The following is a 15365-nucleotide window of genomic DNA, read 5'->3' as shown; positions in this document are numbered from 1 at the left end:
TTGGAATAAATGTGTGAAATCCATGAAAAGTATCACACTCAATTTAAAGAATCTTAGTGTGGAAACTGTTAGCAACAAAAAAATGAATGGATTTTCAATAATAAATGCAAAAAGAGTGTGAATTTTAAAATCCACAAATGGAAACTGGTAAATCTCTTTTAAAATGCTCTAAGTTTATAATTAGAGAAACAAAATTAAAACCTGAAAAAGTAACAGATTTTACTAGGATATATGTTCAGCTGCATTTCCTTTTTGGTCTCCATTTTATCTTTTTTTTTTTTTTAAGATTTATTTATTTATTTGAAAGTCAGAGTTACACAGAGAGAAGAGAGTCAGAGAGAGAGAGAGAGAGGGAAAGAAAGAAAGAGAGATCTTCCATCTGATGGTTCACTCCCCAACTGGCTGCAATGGCTGGAGCTGCCCCAATCCGAAGCCAGGAGCCAGGAGCTTCTTTCCTGTCTTCCACATGGGTGCAGGGGCCCAAGGAATTGGGCCATCTTCTACTGCTTTCCCAGGCCACAGCAGAGAGCTAGCTTGGAAGTGGAGCATCTGGTTTCGAACCAGCGCCCATATGGGATGCTGGCACTGTAAGCCAGTGCGTTAACCCGCTGTGCCATAACATTGGCCCCCTACTTTTTTATCTTGATCTACTTTGATCTTGATCTATTCTGTTCAATATTGCAGGGTAATTTCCCTAAAGTAGTTTTTATAATATTATTTCCCTTTTCCTTGTTACATAAAGTCTCATATGCTAACTCATTCACTGTGTGTGGCAGAGAATTGCTGTGGACAAGTGCAGCCCACAGGGCTGTCTCCCTTCTGGGGACCCCTGGTTTATAGGGCAGACTTCCAGCATCCTGTGTGTGTACCACGTAATTTGTTCTCCCAACCTGCAGTTGATTGGGTTCATGGGGGACATCTGACTTCAGTGGTACACAATTATCATGTTTCTAGGGATTTGTTATTAGTATCTAGAAATTACCAATCTATGTATGGAGTGATAAAATGGAAATGGAAGCTGAGAAAGTTAGTATAAAAGAATCAGGGGAAGCGAGAGAGAAGGGCTATAAAAATAGATATATAAAGTTCAGAGAGTACTTCTACAAGCTTTCTTTGGTCTGAATCAGACTTTTTTGAACCTCAAAGGTGTTTTAGCATTTGGATTGCTTTAGACACTTCCATATATTTTAATATAATTTTCACTTAAGTTAGTTCGATCAATGTTTATTATTTACAGTAAAAGTATTTTGTGTAATGCATTGGATTTCCATGGTTCTGTGAGGTCTGGACCTACACTACATATTACATAATACATTTTAAAAATTAATGAATTTACTTTCTTTTCACCTTATTAGAGAGAGGGAGCTCCCATTCACTGGTTCACCCTCAAATACCAACAATAAGTGGGGCTGGGCCATACCAAAGCAGGGAGCCTGAAATTCAGTCCAGGCCTCCCACACAGATGGCAGCTACCTAAGCCATCACCGGCTACTTCAAAGGGTGCATAGTAACAGGGAGCTGGAATTGAGAACAAAACTGGCACTTGAAATCAAGCACTCCAATATGGGATATGGGCGTTCCAAGCAGTGAGTGTCTTAACTGCTGTGCCAAACACCCATTTCTTAGCTGATAATTCTGAATACAATTATTATATACTCCATTCTCCTCTTTTACTTAAATGAACCTCATATATTTCCTTTCATTTAGGTTGCATATCCTAGCCCAGATAACTTCTCCCTCTTTTCTCCCTCCCCCCTCCCTCTAAATAATAACTATTCTTGACGTAGATTAAGCTAAACACCTCTTTTATTCAGATATGCTCCATCTTTAGACTCAGAATATGTTTTAGTCAAGACTGGCAACTTATGCTGTAGTAACAAATTAGTTTGGAATATTGATCAACTAAGAAATCTTTACCTTTTATTTATTCTACATTTCATCAGGGATGTCTCTTCCACATAACCATTCAAGGGTCAATGTGTAAATTCTGGCTGGAAAAAAATCTGTACCATCTGGAACATGCAGTAACATTATTTACTGAGATTAGATCTGATCCTTCCAAATAATTTGTGAAATATAACATTCCTGGCATTTAAGAAAAAGATATCAGATTTTCTCAAACCTATGGCATATCTATGAAACAAGAAATAATTGGACAGGAACCCTGAGATTACAAAATATTTGTTATTTTATTCTGGTACTTAATAACCTGGTTATTTCTCATCTTTGCAGATACAAAGACTACTAAATTTTATTTATAATAATATAACCTGAAATTTTGAGAAGACAAAAGTAAGAAAAGAGGTGGCAGGTAGCTCTGGGAAAATTTTTTCTGCAGATTTCTTTTTTTAAAAAAGAAACCAAAACCCTTCCAATATTCAGCATTCAAAGATTTAAAAAAATGCTACATAAATAAAAATAATCCTGTTTGGTCAACATGATACAGCCAGAGGAATGTACTGGTTTATTTAAATTGTATTTCTAGGGGCCATTTCTGTGGCACAGTGGGTTAACACCCTGGCCTGAAGCACCGGCATTCCATATGGGTGCTGGTTCAAGACCCGGCTCCTCTACTTCCTATCCAGCTCTCTGCTATGGCCTAGGAAAGCAGTGGAGGATGGCCCAAGTCCTTGGGCCTCTGCACTCACATGGGAGACAGGAAAGAAGCTCCTGACTCCTGGCTTCAGATTGGTGCAGCTCTGGCCAAAGACCTCTCTCTCTTTCTCTGCCTTTCCTCTCTGTGTAAATCTGACTTTCAAATAAATAAATAAATCTTAAAAAATTGTATTTCTAAGTAAGATTGAAAGTTATTAGCATGGTAATTAACTCCATGTACTTCACTAAGTATATTTATGAGAAAAAGAGAGACTGACAGAGTTTCCATCTACTGGTCCACTTCTCAAATGCCCATGGTGGCTCTGGTTGGGCTGTGGCTGTACTGGGCCAACACTGGGAGTCAGGAACACAGTCTGGGTCTCCCACAATAAATGGCAGAAACCCAATTACTTGAGTCCAAACCACGGCCTCCCAGGTTCTGTATCAGCAGGAAGCTGGAATAAGGAGTCAGAGCCAGGCACTCTGATGTAGGACATCAGCATCTTAACTACTGAGCAAAAATGTCCATTTCTCTCTCTTCCCTTATACCATCTTTAGTGAATTGATATTAGTGAGCATGGAAAAGAAATGGGAGAAAGGGTCCTTGTCACCGAATGGGGCTGCTGGGGGTGACATTGTATCTGTTTCATAAAGAGAAAGTCCTGGTATCCATTCAAACTCCTTAAGATCCCTAGGAATGAGACAATAGAGACTCATTCAATCTTTACCTGACTCCACCCTAAGCCATCCATCTGAAGAGGAAGAATGACTGGGCTGAAGTGCCTTCATGTATCAATTGTTAGTATGAAGTAGAATTACCTGATGTAGGGTAATTATCCTTTACTTTTATTTTCTCTCTAAAAATATCTTTGCTTTTCTTAATAGCAAGTGTTCTTACAGTTTTTGTTCAGTGAAACATGAGGAAGAGATAAGGGAGAAGTGAAACAGTTGTTCCACAAATCTATGAAAACTCTTCATGAGTGATTCTGCAGTGAGAACAAAAGTGATTGTTGACAGCCTGAGAGGAAATGAAACCTAAAACCAATGCAGAGGGAGACAGGGCATACACAGCAGCATATTTTAGGAAATGGATATTCATAATATTCATCCCATTTCAAGAAGAAACAGAGGTTAGGCTCATTGTTCTCTGCTTTAGAAGTCAAGGAAATAAAGAATTTTGATATATTTCTATCAAGGATGATTAAGGAAAACACAATGCGTGCCTTGGCCTCAGACAACTCCCTTCTTAATAATGACAGGTGAATATAGCAATACTGAATTTTCATTTACACATATAGTTTTCCTCAAATGTGATGAGAGAGAGAATACATCTTGTATTTAGAAATAAAGCCCGTGAGGGAAACAGAAGAAAAATAAATATTTGGAAGTGGAAGTCTTGGGTTCATTACTGAATAGAATTGGAATAAATCTCATAAAATTGTATGAACCCACCTCATGCCTTCAGGAAGAAATGTCTAAAGACACCAAGATAGGTTGTAATGTATTCTGTTCTGGAACCCTTCTAAAATAACAATACCACATATTTTTGTAAGGAAATATAATAATTTTAATAATTGTGATAATCAAGTTATATTTTCCAACCTAATATTTACCCCTACATTTTAAAAATAACAGTTTACTGAGATATAATTCGCCTACCATATCCTTTTACAGTGAACAGTTCAGTGGTCTTTAGTATATTCAGTCATGCATCCATCACCACCATCTAACACCATCACCTTGTAGTTAGGATATCAACGTATGAATTTTGGGAATACAAAAACATTCAGGTCATGATGGTGACCTTTTGTATCTTGTTTCTTTCACTCAACATAAGGTTTCCAAGGTTTATACATGATGTAGCATTCATCAGTACTTTTTGCATTGTTTATCCATTTACCAGCTAACACACTTATGGATTGTTCCCACTCTTTGGTTATTAAGAATAATTCTGCTGGGGCCGGCACTGTGTTGTAGCAGGTAAAGCTGCTGCCTGCAGTGCTGGCATCCCATATGGGCACCGTTTCGAGTCCCGGCTGCTCCACTTCCAACCCAGCTCTCTGCTATGGCCTGGGAAAGCAGTAGAAGATGGTCCAAGTCCTTGGGCTCCTGCACCCATGTGGGAGACCTGAAAGAGACTCCTGCTCCTGTCTTCAGGTCAGCATGGCTCCGCCAATTGCGACCATCTGGGGAGTATACCAATGGATGGAAGACCTCTCTCTCTCCCTCTTTCTCTGCCTCTCTGTAATTCTGTCTTTCAAATAAAATAAATATTTTTTTTAAAAAAAATAATAATGCTACAGACACATCGGTATATAAGCTTTTGCATTAACAAACATTTTCAATTCTTTTGAGTATGCTCAAGGATGTAATTGTTGGGTTGTGTGAGCACTATGATATTTAACTTTCTGAGGAACTGCACCAATTTAAGTTCCCACCAGCAATGTGTGAGGCTTCTAATATCTCTTTGACCATGCTATTGTTTGTCTTTTGAATTATGGATGTACTAGTGGTGTCCTATTATTTTAATTGAAATTTCTCAAATGACTGATAATTCTAAACAACTTTTCATGTGTTTATTGATCATTTATAGGTCATATAAATATTTGCATATGGAGAAATGTCTGTTCAAATTCCTTACTCATTTCTAAAGTTGAGTTACTCATCTTTTTATTGCTGAATTGTGAGACTAATACATATATTCTTTCTTAAAATTTTCTTATTTTAATAATTTTTTTTGACAGGCAGAGTGGATAGTGAGAGAGAGAGACAGAGAGAAAGGTCTTCCTTTGCCGTTGGGTCACCCTCCAAAGGCTGGCGCTGCTGGCGCGCTGCGGCCAGCGCACTGCGCTGATCCGAAGCCAGGAGCCAGGTGCTTCTCCTGGTCTCCCATGGGGTGCAGGGCCCAAGGACTTGGGCCATCCTCCACTGCACTCCCTGGCCACAGCAGAGAGCTGGCCTGGAAGAGAGGCAACCGGGACAGAATCCGGCGCCCCGACCAGGACTAGAACCCAGGGTGCCGGTGCTGCAAGGCAGAGAATTAGCCTATTTTCTTATTTTAAATTCTCTACCTTTTAAAGCATTAAATATTTTTAGATGAACAATAATTGTGTATATTTATGAGACACAGTGAGACATTTCTATACATGTATACATTGTGTACTGACCAGATCAGGGTGACTAGCATTTCCCCCTTTGCCATTGCTTTATGATTGGAGACTTGAAGTGTCCCTCCTCTATTTGCTCAGAAAACATATAATAGACAATTATAAATTATAGCCATCTACTGTGCTGTGGAACATTTGGAACTTACTTCTACTAATTCCGATTTGGTACGTGCTATGAAAACTCCCCTCTATACTCCTCCCAGTCTTTAGTAATCATTATTTTGTGTTCAGATATGAAGTGGAACATGTTGTTTTTGTCTTTCTCTGACTTATTTCACTTAACACAATGTCCTTCAGTTCTATCCATTTTGCTATAACTGACAGGATTGTATTCTTTTATTTAATTTTTAAAAATATTTTATTTATTTATTTGAGAGGTAGAGTTACAGACAGTGAGAGGGAGAGACAGAGAGAGAGGTCTTCCTTCCATTCGTTCACTCCTCACATGGCCACAATGGCCAGAGCTGTGCCCGACCAAAGCCAGGAGCCAGGAGCCAGGAGCTTCTTCCTGGTCTATCATGAAGGTGCAGGGGCCCAAGGACTTGAGCCATCTTCCACTGCTTTCCTAGGCCACAACAGAGTGCTGGATGGGAAGAGGGGCAGCCGTCTCGAACTGGCACCCATTTGAAATGCTGGAGCCGCAGGAGGAGGATTAACCTATTGCATCATGCCACCGGCCCCTCTGTGGTAATTTTTATAATACTATTTCTCTATTTGTATCCATTCGATTTTTTTTAAAATTAAACTTTTATTTATGAATATAAATTTCCAAAGTACGGCTTATGGGTTACAATGGCTTCCCCCTCCCAAAACTTCCCTCCCACCTGCAACCCTCCCCTTTCCTGCTCCCTCTCCCCTTCCAATCACATCATGATTCATTTTCAATTCTCTTTATATACAGAAGATCAGTTTAGTATATATTAAGTAATGATTTCAACAGTTTGTATTCTTTTTTTTTTAAAGTTGAATAATATTCCATTGTGTCTATATGCCAGATTTTCTTTATTCATTCATCAGTTGATGGACACTTTGGTTGATCCCATATCTTGGCTATTGTGAATAATATTGTGGTGCAAGTATCTCTATGTTTTTTTTTTAAAGACTTATTTTGTTTATTGGAAAGTCAGAGTTATAGAGAGGCAGAGGCAGAGAGAGAGAGAGAGAGAGAGAGAGAGAGAGAGAGTCTTCCATCTGCTAGTTCACTCCCCAGATGGCCACAACAGCCGGAACTGCGCCAATCTGATGCCAGGAGCCAGGAGCCTCTCCAGGTCTCTCACATGGATGCAAGGGCCCAAGGACTTGGGCCACCTTCTACTGCTTTCCCAGGCCATAGCAGAGAGCTGGATCAGAAGTGGAACATCCGGGATTCAAACGGGCGCCCATATGGAATGCCAGCACTGGTCCTGCAGGTATCTCTTTGATATACAAGTTCATTAGATGTATTATTTATACATATTTTCTCACATTCAAAGGGTTTTATGTGGCAGGCATTGTGGTGAGAGGTTCACAAGCCTGCACTTAAGATACTTGTATTCTGTGTCAGAGTGTGTGGGTTTTAGTCTTGGCTTTGCTTCCTATTTGGTTTTTTTTTTTTTTTTTTAATTTTTGACAGGCAGAGTGGACTGTAGAGGGAGACAGAGAAAAAGGTCTTCCTTTTTGCCGTTGGTTCACCCTCCAATGGCCGCCGCGGTAGGCGCGCTGCAGCTGGCGCACCGCGCTGATCCGATGGCAGGAGCCAGGTGCTTCCCCTGGTCTCCCATGCTGGTGCAGGGCCCAAGCACTTGGGCCATCCTCCATTGCACTCCCGGGCCACAGCAGAGAGCTGGCCTGGAAGAGGGGCAACCGGGACAGGATCGGTGCCCTGACCGGGACTAGAACCCGGTGTGCCGGCGCCGCAAGGCGGAGGATTAGCCTACTGAGCTGCGGCACCGGCCTGCTTCCTATTTGGCTTTCTATTAATGTGCAGCTTGAGGGTAGCAGGTGATGGTTCAAGTATTTGGGTCTTTCACCCATATGGGCAATGAAAATGTTGTTTCAGGTTTCTGGCTTTAGTCTGGCCCAGCCATATTTGTTGTGGACATTTGGGGATTAAACCAGCAGATAGAAGATTTTTCTTTCACATAAATAAATAAAGTAAAAAAAAAAAAAGAAGAAACAAAAGGGTTGTCTTTTCACTTTCCTCATTCTGTCCATTGTAACAGAAAAGTTTTTAGTTTTGATGAAATTTACATTCTTTTTCTTTTGTTTCTTTTGCTTTTGATATTGTATCTTAGAAAATTATTGCCTGATCTAAGGCCACAAAAATGTATTCATTTAAAAATAGTTTCCTAAGAGTTTTATAGGTTTTATCTCTGACATTTAATCTATGATCTATAAGTGAGGTACTGGTCCAACTTCTTACTTTTTTATGTGGATATCCAATTGTCTCAGTACTATTGTTGAAAAGACTATTCTTTCCCCCCTGAATGGTCTTGTCACCCTTGTTGAAAATCAATTGACCATACTGAAAGGGTTTATTTCTGGTCTGTCAATTCTATTACACTGAACTCTATTCTAGCTTTGTGCCACTACTACACTGTCTCGATTATTGGAGCTTTATGGTATTATTCCTCCTTAAATTTATGTTGATTTCCTTTTTCTATGACAGAAAGAACAACTTGATTGGTCTGTTCATCATTATAAATTTTTCTTATCAGAGTTATGGAATCTCTCAGTTGGAAGGGAGCTTGGTAATTAGCAGGTCCAATCATTTCATTTTACAGATGGTGACTCTAAGCCCCAGAGACTTGTCTATGTGATGTGATTATAGGAGCCTTTCTGTATACATAGTACCATGTTGAAGAGTGACTCATCGGTCATATTTGCTTCAGACTTCCATGAAAGAAATCACATACTATAGACTGAATATTCCTAACTGATTCTGTTCTTTTATTTCTGTCCCAAGAAAAGATACTATCCTTAGTGTACATCATTTTGTGTTTTGTATTTTTCCAGAATCCATGCAAAGCATTATATATTTCTGTATATATATACTGCCATTCAGAAACACACTTTGTTCTCAACATCATTAATTTTAAGATTTATTCACCTTGATACATGTAGCTAGAATTCCTAAATGTGGACATTTTATCATGTTCCATTTAGTGAATGTGCCATTTTACATATCCATTCTCCTGTTGAGGAATAGTTAAGTTTTCATATTATAAACAATACTGGTGATTGTGTCCTCATGTGCAGATGTGACTGAATAATGGGTGGAGAAATACTGAGAGCAGTAGAGGACCTGTTCTTCTATTGGATATTGCCAATTGTTCTCCATCATGCTCATCAGAGCCTCTGCTTCCAACATCTTCATTTGTATTGGGTATTGTCACACTTTTTAATTTTTGCCAATCTAATGGTTGGGTAACAGTATCTTATTTTTTAATTTGAATATTCCTGATCATTGACAAAATTTAAATTTTTAAAAATATTTATTGGCTTCCAATACATATTTTAAAAGTATATGGTCTGGCCGGCGCCGTGGCTCAATAGGCTAATCCTCTGCCTTGCGGCGCTGGCACACCGGGTTCTAGTCCCGGTCAGGGCACCGATTCTGTCCCGGTTGCCCCTCTTCCAGGCCAGCTCTCTGCTGTGGCCAGGCAGTGCAGTGGAGGATGGCCCAAGTGCTTGGGCCCTGCACCCCTTGGGAGACCAGGAGAAGCACCTGGCTCCTGCCATCGGAACAGCGCAGTGCGCTGGCCGCAGCACGCCAGCCGCGGTGGCCATTGAAGGGTGAACCAACGGCAAAGGAAGACCTTTCTCTCTGTCTCTCTCTCTCACTGTCCACTCTGCCTGTCAAAAAAAAAAAAAAAGTATATGGTCAAAAACTGTGAGGTTTTTTTCCCCCTACAACATGAAATTGCTGCCTTTTATCTAGCCTGTGATTAAATATGACTCCCTAATGACTAGACTACTTCTTTTTTATTTTTTCCTATGGCTACTGCTGTTGCTGACACTACCACCTCCACTACTGTTGTTTACTGAGTGGCTACTCTGTGCCTGGAATATTCATTATCCTAATTCTCCAAAGAAACTTGCAGAGAAATATAAGTTGAGTACCTCTTATCCAAAATGTTTGGGACCACAAGTGTGTCTCATTTTGGAGTTTCAGGGTTTAAAATATTTGTACATAATGATATATCTTGGGGATTGGACTGAAGTCTAAGTACAACATAAACTTATGCTTTATATACATCTTATACACATAAGCTAAAAGTAATTTTACATAGCATGTTAAGTGCAACTGCATCTTGACTGTGATCTGTAACATGGGATCTTAAATAGAATTTTCACTTGTGGTATAATGGTACATAAAAATTTTAGATTTTGGAGCATTTTGTATTTCAGATTTCCAGATTAGGACTGCTCAATCTCTACTATAATTTATGTTTTTTTTTTAAGTAATTAACCTTTTTTTATTTATTTGACAGAAAGAGTAGGTGAGAGAGAGAAAGACAGAGAGAAGGGTCTTCTTTCCGTTGGTTTACCCCCCAAATGGCAGCTTCTGTCAGCATGCTGTGCCGTTCCAAAGCCAGGAGCCAGGTGCTTCTCCTGGTCTCCCATGCAGGTGCAGGGCCCAAGCACTTGGGCCATCCTCCACTGCCTTCTCGGGCCACAGCAGAGAGCTGGACTGGAAGAAGAGCAACCGGGACAGAATCCGGGGTGCCGTCGCCACAGGCGGAGGATTAGCCTAGTGAGCTGTGGCGATGGCCTATCACATTTCCTTTAAATAGTTATCTGATGACAGACACCTTGGTTGATTCAGATTTTGGCTATTGTGAAGAGTGCTGCTATAAACATGGTGGAGCAAATATCTCTTTGATACAATGAGTTCATGTTTTTTCGATATATACCCAGTAGTAGGACTGCTGTATCATAAGGCGGGTGTATTTCTAGTTTTTGAAGAAATCTCCACACTATTCTCCACAGTTACTACACTAATCTACATTCCCACCAACAGTGCATATAAATTTATTTTTTTAAATTCCCTATTTCCTCCTAAAGATTTTTCTCCTTGTATGGTTTCTCTAAATCTATTGTGGTGTCCCCATTGATTCTGTGTTTTTAAAAGCTACTTTTAAATTTTTCAGATATATTTCAAGTTATCTTCTTTTAATACTTTATGACACAATGAAATTTCTTAACTACATTCTTGAGTCTTTCCTTTTTGTTTAAAAAAAAAAAACTAATTGATCATTGCTTCCCTCAAAAACAGATTGGATAGAATAAATGCCAAAAAATGACCAAAAAACGTGGTCATTTGGGCCACCATTTGAAATTGTCAAGTGAAGAATCAGCCGTTGTCAGCTCATTCCAATCTGGCTAATTCCAATTCCCAAGCGTCAGTGATGGTTACAATTCAATGTTTCCTGAGTATTAAAATTTGTGGTAACCTCTAAAGCTTGCTGAAAACTTGTAACATTTCTTCTTTGCCTAATTTATGTTTTGTCACAGAAGGAAACTAAACCAGTCCAAAATGCTATGTTGTTTTGCAAGCCACGTTGTCACTTGTGTGATATTTTATGCACAAAATAATTGCCTCTTGATTGATGACTTCTGATATCTCTGGTTGTCAAGACAATCTAGCCATATCTGTGTTTATTTATTCAATCTATTCATCAAATGTATTTAGCTGCAATTAAGTGACAGGCACTGTGCTTGGCTGTGATACAGGTGCTTTGTATGCATCTCTGCAGACTCTTGCGGCGTTATTGACCAGGTTTACAAATGAGGAAACTGGAACTTAAAGAATTAAGGCAGATACCCAAAGCTATAAAATTTGAAAGTGGTGGACATTTGATCAACTACATGTATTACTTAGTTGATTTCTGTAGTAAGCAGTTACTAGTTAGGTCAAATTCTTATGTCTGACCACTTAGAGTCTTGAAGTAAAAAAGGGAAAAGTTTCAGCAAGGCAGAAGGGACGTGGCTAGGGCTAACTTGAGGCATCTGGATGTGGGCTGTGGAAGAGGTTGCTGGTCCAGCATCAGAAGTATGATGGGAATTAAAAGTTGGGGAAGTAAAGGGTAAACTCATTTAAAATTTTGCATGTGACAAGGCTTGCTATTACCTTTAGTTACTAGAGGTGGGAGAATAGAAAAAGGAGAACAGAGAAGAGAGGCCTGGCTCTGGAAATGAAAACAAAAATCACTTATGTATATTTTCAGTTTTTTTTTGTTTTTATTACTGATGTTCCTGAGACTTATAATAACTGATCTTCTCAGAGTTGCCTAGTGGTCCATTAACTGTTATTTCCAAGCTCCCTTCTTGGAAGCTTTCCTCTGACATACATTGCTTTGCCATGGATTTTGAATGTAGCACAAATGGATTTTATCATTGTTAGCATCACTATTTTTGTTAAAGGTGAAATATGACAAAGAGGATTAATGCTTGTCAACAAGGCCACTTAGCACTTCATAGTTTTCCTTTTCAAATGTGCTTTTGCACGTATTAAACAGACAAATGATTCTACTGTGATATGAATAGAAGCCACACAGCTGTAACTCTATGGACTGTGTGAATATGTTCCCTGCAATGTCAATTAATTTTGCTTCCTGAAGCATATTCTTTCATGTATAGTTTCATCCATGCTGTGTGTTCTGCCTGGAATGATTAGAGGCCTGCTAACGTGGATAAAAATAACAAATTAAAAGCAGAAAAAAACAACAAAACATAATAGCTTTTCAGGAGTGAGGCCAGAACTCAGAGTCTGTTTTCTTTCCATTTTCTATGTTTTAATTTATAGTGTAAATTAATCGCCTTTCTCCTACCCCTTGATAAGAATGGTCTTTTGCACTCTATTAACCCCAGGTTCTAGAGAGAGGCAATTTCCTAACAGGTGAATTAACACTAGATAACATTACCTCAAATGCCAAGTCATTTAATGTGTAATTGAAAAAAAAAATTTTAGGAGGTAGTAAGGCAGCATCTTAACTTTTCATTTTTTAAAAGCATTACAGAGTCTTTACAAACTAACTCTAGACGCCCAACCTCCCGAGAGTGATTTGCCTATTAACAAAGCACAAAAACAACTCCCACTCCCAGTACATGAAGAAATAGCCCCCAATTTCCAATTACTTTTGCTGCTGACAGTTCACTGGACTGTTAAGACCCATTCTGCACCATTGTGTGGATGTGGTGAAGCTAGGCAGCCGTGTGTGCTTCTCTTTTTGATTATGCAGTAATTAGACTGTTCCACTAATGGAAGGAGAAAAAAAGTTTCCAGAGAAAATGACATCCAGTGAAGCTCGCTTTGAAAAAATCTCTGGCACAAAAGAATAAAGAGTAACCTTTTTGTCACGAACAGTGTGAAAGGTTTTATATGTTAACTAAGCAGCATTATAAATGAAAAGTTGGAATCTCAAATTAGCTCAGGCATAATTGTATGTTTGCTTGCAAATAATAAAGCAAATAGGTGATTCAAACAAGCTCATTAGTCAATAATAAGGCCTTTCAGAGATGTACACAAGAGACTTTCTGGATACAGACGAGCATCTCTAAGAATTCCGGATTCTCTGTCAGCTCCGTGAATTCATTAAAGATCCCTTGACAGTGTTCCGGAGAGTAGGAGCTTGCCCTTTTGTCCTTGAACTGGTTTCACCAGAGAGCTCAGCTCTTTCTGGAGGTTATTAATGTATTAGTCACCCTAGAAAACTTCCTTGATTTATTTTTCTTGTGGAGAATTTAATTCCTACTCCTCTTAAAATTAAAAACTCAATTCAGTCTCTGTTCTTTCAGTCTTGCTCTGACACCCAGTCTTTTTTTCCTGTTTTCTCCTACTTTTTTTCTTCACTGAACTTTGTAGTTTTATTGTTTTCTGTGAATGTGACATTTTCCTTTTTACGTATAGAATTTCCTTGTTCCCTCTCCCCAGTGTGGATTGAAACCGATTCTTTTCTCAGTACACTACAAATGATTGGCAATCTGCTGCAGGTATGAATGTAACCAAATGTCTCCCTTTCTAGTTATAAATTCTTAGACGCTTGCATGCCCTTTCCTGTTCCTCCTTATACCGCATACCCCCACCTTTTTGGTTCACAAAGTAAAATGAGTTGATGGGGCGGGGGACAAATATTGGAATTATAAACCAAATGCATTGTTCTGATGAAAAAAAATTTTTATTTATCTGGATTTTCATACTGTTGGTTTATACCTAATTGATACCTGATTAAGTGTTAAATGACTCTCTGACTCTGTTTCTATTTCATACAACAATGTAAAAATACTGTATTTTTAGCAGATTTCTATGGTGACCATAGTTTGTAGACCAAAACTCAGGATCCAGAATTTGAGGAAATATTTCTTTTGCTTATTTTGTCACTGAGAAACTATTATTGGATTTAAATTGTGACAGACTTGAATGTTAGAATCCCTCCCTGTTTATGAGACAGGACATTGAAAATAAGGACATATGAAGGTTTTCCCCAGAGGACTGTGGTATAGACAAAATACAGTATGTTTTATGTACAATTTTTAACATACTGGTTGTATCTTCATTATTTCTTTTCTCAAGAGAGCATAATGTGAAAGCAAATGAGTGAAAATGATAATGTTCATGGTAGAGCCTCAAATATACTATTTTATTAAAATTGCATTTAAAGTATTTTTCCTATTAATATCTAATTACATCATGTGCTAAGATTAATCTTAAAATACTTCACAGCTATTATGAGTGTGTCATGACACCTTGGTTGAGAACTGGTAATTTAAGCTGTGGTCCTCTGTGTCAAGGAAATAATGTATTTTGAAGTTATTTGTGATTCTCCCACTATTTTTGCCAATAGAGATAGGAAAAGAGAAAAAAAGGAGGAAATGACAATTTAAAAGGGCCCATTTCAGAAGTGATATTTTTCATTTTGCTGGTCTTTAGTACTTCTGTCATCACCATAATTACTGTCATTAACATCATTAGCTTGATCACTGCCATCCTCAGGCCCTGAAAATCTGGACATTACAGAAAAAGGACACATATCTCTTATCTTCTTGTTGTCAGCATTAAAACAAAATACAAACCAAAAAATATCTTTCAACAAATAATTGGAAAATAGATTTTTAAATTGGTTAATTTACTCTTAAATACTCTGACAACTCTAGTGTGCATTTTATACTACATATGCCATTCATTATTCAGACATGTAACATGTGAATTAGGGTTGGAAAAGCACAGGTTCAATGGCACACATGCAAAAATGGACTGACTCCTCTTTATGCAGGGCTGGTGAAGCCACCACCTGCAATGCCGGCATCCCATATGGGTGCTGGTTTGAGTTCTGGCTGCTCCACTTAGGACCCAGCTCTCTGCTATTGCCTAGGAAAGCAGTAGAAGATGGCCCAAATACTTGGGTCCATGTACCCGCGCGGGACACCCAGAAGCTCCTGGCTCCTGGATACAAATCAACACAGCTCCGGCCGTGAACCAGTGGATGGAAGACCTCTCTCTCTCTCTCTGTCTCTCCTTCTCTCTCTGTGTAACTCTTTCAAATAAATAAGTAAATCTTTAAAAAAAATTTTGTAAATAGAATATCTTGGTTGAAACATATACGAACACTTTCATCACATCTT

This window comes from Lepus europaeus, chromosome 9 (assembly GCF_033115175.1).
Source record: "Lepus europaeus isolate LE1 chromosome 9, mLepTim1.pri, whole genome shotgun sequence".
Classification (NCBI taxonomy): Eukaryota; Metazoa; Chordata; class Mammalia; order Lagomorpha; family Leporidae; genus Lepus; species Lepus europaeus.
The sequence above is the reverse complement of the archived record's forward strand: the minus strand, read 5'-3'. Positions refer to the sequence as shown.